This window comes from Miscanthus floridulus, chromosome 13 (genome assembly GCF_019320115.1).
Source record: "Miscanthus floridulus cultivar M001 chromosome 13, ASM1932011v1, whole genome shotgun sequence".
Taxonomy (NCBI): domain Eukaryota; kingdom Viridiplantae; phylum Streptophyta; class Magnoliopsida; order Poales; family Poaceae; genus Miscanthus; species Miscanthus floridulus.
This window is the reverse complement of record NC_089592.1, coordinates 8,581,577-8,587,309: the sequence shown is the minus strand read 5'-3', so window position 1 is coordinate 8,587,309 and position 5,733 is coordinate 8,581,577. Positions and strand designations below refer to the sequence as shown.

At 43.6% G+C, this 5,733-nt stretch overlaps 1 pseudogene; it reads left to right on the top strand.

Moving 5' to 3' along the window:
• Nucleotides 1–508: 508 nt before the first annotated feature.
• LOC136499390 (expansin-A19-like) lies at nucleotides 509–2,629 on the top strand (annotated as a pseudogene).
• Nucleotides 2,630–5,733: the final 3,104 nt, after the last annotated feature.

Here is a 5,733-nt window from a genome sequence, read left to right as displayed (position 1 = left end):
TTCCGTACTTGTGAGCTTGGCCCCGAGTTAACTGACAACTATCACTAACACCTCAATGGAACCGGCTCGCTGCACGATAGAATAGATAGGATATACAAATAACTTAGATTATGCATCTAGAGATATGAAACCCTAATAGAACAAGCAATTAGGTACGAAATTGAAATGCGGGGCTTGCTACGTGGCGAATCCGACTAAACGGCGAGAAGAGGAACGACGCGTGGGGAACCACTGAATCGCGAGGTAGGGTTAGGGTTCGCGGGTCGTCGGTACTGGAGATGCGATGGCCGAGTGATGCAGTGATGGTGAATCGACGGCTAGGGTAGTGGAGGCACAACGGCTCTGCTACGGTGGGACTTGTGGCGGCACAGGGCAAGGGCAGCGGCGGCGTACGGGCATAGGGTGGCGCTGGCGTGGGCGCTGAGAGGTGCGGCAGCAGTGGGACCGGCGAGCGACGGTGGGCGACGGCGCTGGATAGCGGCGGCGCACGGGCATGTAGGCAGGAGCAATGGCGGCGCGTGGAGCTGCGGTGGCGTGCGGGCAGGAGCAGCGGTGGCGCGACGCTCGGGCGGCGAAGAGGCAAGACCAATTGAATCCAATTGGTCTATGTGTTGAGCTTCAGAAAATCTCAATCGTCCTTTATCAATGGCCGATTGTATCACTCAACGAAATATATTACAACTAGAGGTATTATGATTAGAAGAATTGTGCCATTTGCAATATGTAAGCTCTTCGAAATTTTTAACAGATGGCAAAGCATTGTGATCAATGATTCTAATAAAATTATTCTTGAGCAAGACATCAAAGACATGATCACAAAAAGTAAAGTCAAAGGTGTACTTTGATTTCTTTAGCCGATTCTTTTGTGGAGTCGGCTTTAAAGCTAGGCAAACGAATAAATCGGATTTATTATCAATCCATTCGGCCACACCTTTGCAATTGCTTACAGGAAGCTTTAGTTTTGACAAATTACCACTATCGACCTTGCCATATGGAACAATGTCTTGGCCGATAGAATCTGAATTTATTTTATCATCAACAAATAAATTGATATTCTCAATCAGTCTATTACAATAATTAGCAAGGATATTTCTAATAGATGTAGAAATTGAAATAGTATGACCAGATTGGAATTTGAGCAAAATATTTATGTTTTCTGCCTTGTTGATCATGTTGAAAAAGTGTGCATCCTTGATTTGCATGATGTTGCTCTTCATCTCCAGAGAATGATCAACAATAGATGCTGAATCATCCGAAGATGCATCGGCAGCTGCCGAGACCGAGAAAGTCGGCTTAGCCGACTTGGGCACTAGCAGGGGCAGTCGGCTTGGCTGACTGGGAAGTCGGCCTAGCCGACTCAGGGAAGACAGCAGAGGTGTCGGCCTAGCCGACTCAGAGCAGGCAGCAATCAGCTCAGCTGACTTTGAAGTCGGCTCAGCCGATTCTGAGCAGGCAGGCAGCCCTTCTTTGTTGCTTGTAGGGGCTTGATCTCCTTCAATGATGCGGTAATCACTAGATAAGTGTACGACCCCTTTGGCTCGTAAAAAATCAAGTCTAGCTGGTTACTGTTGATGTATTTGGCACTGAAACAAATCAGTCTTTCGTATTTGGCACTTAAAAATTTAAATTTTCTTAGCTGGCACCAAGTTAAAATTTCCTTCCCTATATGGCACTACCGTTCATTTCATCCATTCATCTATTAGTTGACTATTTTGACCATGTTAGTTTTTTCTTAGTGTAACCAGCATAACCTCTGTTACTCACGCATCTAATTTCTCCCTGGACTTCCCGAGCGATCGAGCGCTCCTGTCTCCTGTGACGCCATCGTCCTTGCACTCTTCATCTCGCCAGTGAGATCTGGCGACTGGCTTCCGGCCACCGCCACGTTCTATGGCGGCGCTGACGGCTCCGACACAATGGGTGGGTAACCTATAGCTACCTTTGTCTTTCGTTGGGCCATGGGTGTGCAGACTTTGATCTGATCAACGAGCACGTACGTATGCAGGTGGCGCGTGGGGGTACAGCGATCTGTACGAGCAGGGCTACGACATCAACAACGCGGCGCTGAGCATGACGCTCTTCAACGACGGCGCGTCGTGCGGACAGTGCTACGTGATCATCTGCGACAGCAGCAATACCAGGTGGTGCAAGCCCAGCAACAAGCCTGTTCGTTTAGCTGTGGCTTATCGTAAATGATCATAAATTTTCAGTCAGAATAATATTTTTCTCTCACACAAACCAGCCAGCAGTACTTCTTTACGAACCAACAACGATACAAATCAGCCAACCGAACAGGCTGTGGGTCGTCGTCTCTGCCACCAACTTCTGCCCACCCAACTGCGGGGAGCTCCCTGCCTGCGGCTGGTGCGACCCGCCCCGCCCCCACTTCGACATGTCCCAGCGCCCCTGGGAGAACATTGGCATCTACAGCGCCGGCATCATCCTCGTCCTCTACCAGCGGGTCAAGTGCTGGAAGAGCGGCGGCGTGCGATTCACCATCGCCGGCTTCAACGGCTTCTACATGGTGCTCATCACCAACGTCGCCGGCAGCGGCTCCATCCAGAGCATGGCGATGAAGGGCAGCAACACGGACTGGATCCCCATGTACAGGAACTAGGGCGCCAACTAGCACTGCCCCTCTATTATTTGACAACATGTTTCTCTATTATTTTTATATTTTGCATAATGTATTTCTGCTAAAAAGAAGGGCATTTATGTCATTTTACCAGCCACTTGACGCCGTTACTGGCTCAAATGGACAGCAGTGCTATCTAGGGAAGGAAATTTGAACTTGGTGCCAAATAAAAAAGTTCAAATTTTTTATTACTAAATATGGAAGACTGATTTATTTCAATGCCAAATACATAATTCTACCTTAAAAGTTAACCGGTTCATCCATTCATCGCTCTCCTCCATTGCTAAGCCCAATACGGGCCTACAAGCACGGCAACTAGCTAGTGTACCCAATTGCTTCCCATAACACCACGGCTCCGTTCGCTTAGAGAAATCTGGAGGAATTTGTGAGAGAAACCATCCATAAACAGTACTTTCTCCGTAACAGCCGAACGAGGCCCACGCTGCTTGGGGTGCCTGGCCGTGTGCTAGTGCGAGGCCCATCTGAGGAGTGCTGCTGGAGCGGAACTGGCGACCGGGTGCTGACATAATCCATAGCGCCCAAGACACACAAGAAAAAAAAACATAAATGATGTGGCACCTTTCCATAGCGCAAGAGAGCAGCTCCCCCAAAAAATCGGAACACGAAAGCAGGTAACGAATTCTAGACAAGATGTGTCCGGAGATAACCCATGTTTACTCCTATATCGATCGATCTTAAAGGAAACAGCCAGAGAAGATGTGTGATCTATCTAGATTTTTCTCCTTTTCACTCAAATCCCTTTCTAACCCTCTGGTGCTTTGAAACCTTTTGGCAGACGGTAACTTGTTCTGAAATAATAGCCGAAGCAAGATTTACACTATCATAGGAATTCTACATGCCCACGCATAGTTATCACTCTTTCGTTTTTCGGCTCAGTGACTTCGCTGGCCGGCACCTAGCCAGCCTTAACCGACAATGATAGCCTGTTTTGCATAAAAAAAATTCATAACTTTTTATATGGCATTGGACTAAGATAAGCTTTGCATTAAAATTGTGGAGTTTAAAGAGATCTAAAACTTTGTAGTTGACAACATTTTGATTTAAGATGGTTTATAAGTCCAAATATGCAATATAAATTCTCAGTTCAAATTTGAGATGATTAACGATGTCAGATGGAGATGAAGTCAACATCAAAGTTGTAGTACTCGACGAGATCTATAATTTTGCAGTAAATAACTTTTTCATTTGAGATCATTTGAAATTGTATAGTTAAAAAAAAAATAACGTCAGCTATATAGTCACATGTGTCGTGCTACGTGCGCTTGAGAGAATGTTCACCTTGAGATCTTATCACTACCGATTGCCTACTAACAGGTGGTTCCGACACGCAGGGATTATGAAATCTGCCATAGTGTATGATATCGTCTGTTGGTGGAATAATTTCCGAAAATCGTTCCTATGTAAATGTAAACGACTTTAGTTTTGACTCCTCTTTGCAGTTAAGGTCGAGGCGGCGATGGTGGGACGAGAGGGTGTGGACCTGCTTGTGGTTCATGCGCGACGTCCATGATAACAGCGTGTTCCTCCTCCTGTTCACTGTCACACGACATACCGATTACGTGGATTTTTTTTAATAATTTTTTTGAATGATTAATTGTGAATCTAGCATCTGTTTAAAAGAATTGTTTAAAACTGTTTGAAGTCCTAAAAAGTTGTTTTAATTTAATAGATTTTGAATTTTAAATTTTAGAATTTAGAATTTTCAAATAACCTTGGATATTGGCATGGTCTATAGCAAAATTGTAGTTCACAATACAATATGCAACTTTATAGTTTACAAGTTTTTGATTCGAAGTTATTGAGAATCCTAAATATGTGTCTTAAGTTTGTATATTTTAATATTCAAAATTTAGAATTTCCAAAGGACCTTAAATTTTCATATAGTTCATTACCAAAGTTGTAGTGGTCAACCTGATCTACAAGTTTGTAATTTATAAGTTTTTTATTTGAAATTATTTAAAGTCTCAAAGATTTGTCCTGAGTTCAATATATTTTGAGATTTAAATTTTCAAACAATCTCGGATGTAGATACGTCGTATACCAAAGTTGTAGTGTTTGAGAAGATTTAGGCTGTGTTTAGTTCCCAAAAAGGTTCCCAAAAAGTGCTACAGTAGCCATCACATCGAATCTTGCGATACGTGCATGGAGCATTAAATGTAGATAAAAAAAAACTAATTGGACAGTTTAGTTGGAAATCGCGAGACGAACGTTTTGAGCCTAATTAGTCCATGATTGAACACTAATTGCCAAATAAAAACGAAAGTACTGCAGTAGCAAAATTTCCAAATTTCGCGAACTAAACACGGCCTTAGGACTTTATAGTTGAAGCCAGTATAAACCACTGTCCCATGTGCTATCCCTCTTTTCTGGTGCTCCCAATACGTTGATCACTTATGAGACTAGATCCTACGACACTAACCATCCCTAAAAACTTATTTGTAAAGGAGTTTGACCTAGAAATCACAAATTTTTAGAGGTGGTTGACTTAACAAAACTGACTTAAAAAATATGGTTTTTAAGACCGGTTGTTTTAAATCAATTATTTTTAGGGCAATTTTATTAAACCAACCGCTCTAAAAGTCACAATATGTATAAAGGTTTGTAAGCTACCGAAGCCTGGGAAATATAGAAGACAATTATAAGATCGGTTTGTAAGCTACAATACATCACAATATGTATAAAGGTAGTTGGCAAAGGCAACAGGCCTGGAAATATAGAAGACAATTATAAAAAACCATCTGGGTAGTAGTGCTTTTAATTAATTACATAATATTTACAAAGGTAGTTGACTAAGGGGCCGTTTGGTATGGATTCTCGAATGGCTTCAGGAGCCGTTTTATGGCTCTGCCAACCAAATGGCGCCCAGCAAATGGCTCTACGAGAAGTCCTGAAAAAGCGTTGACTGGAGCTGTTTCACGCAACCGAAGCCGAAAAAACAAGCTTATCGTGGCTCCCTTGTCCATGCTTGTGGGCTAGCCCCGAAATACCCTCTGCGTGTGGACTTGGCGTGGCAGCTTTGGGTCGCCGGGTGAACGGAGACGGACGGAGTAGCGAGGCTGGGGCCATAGTTATTAGGA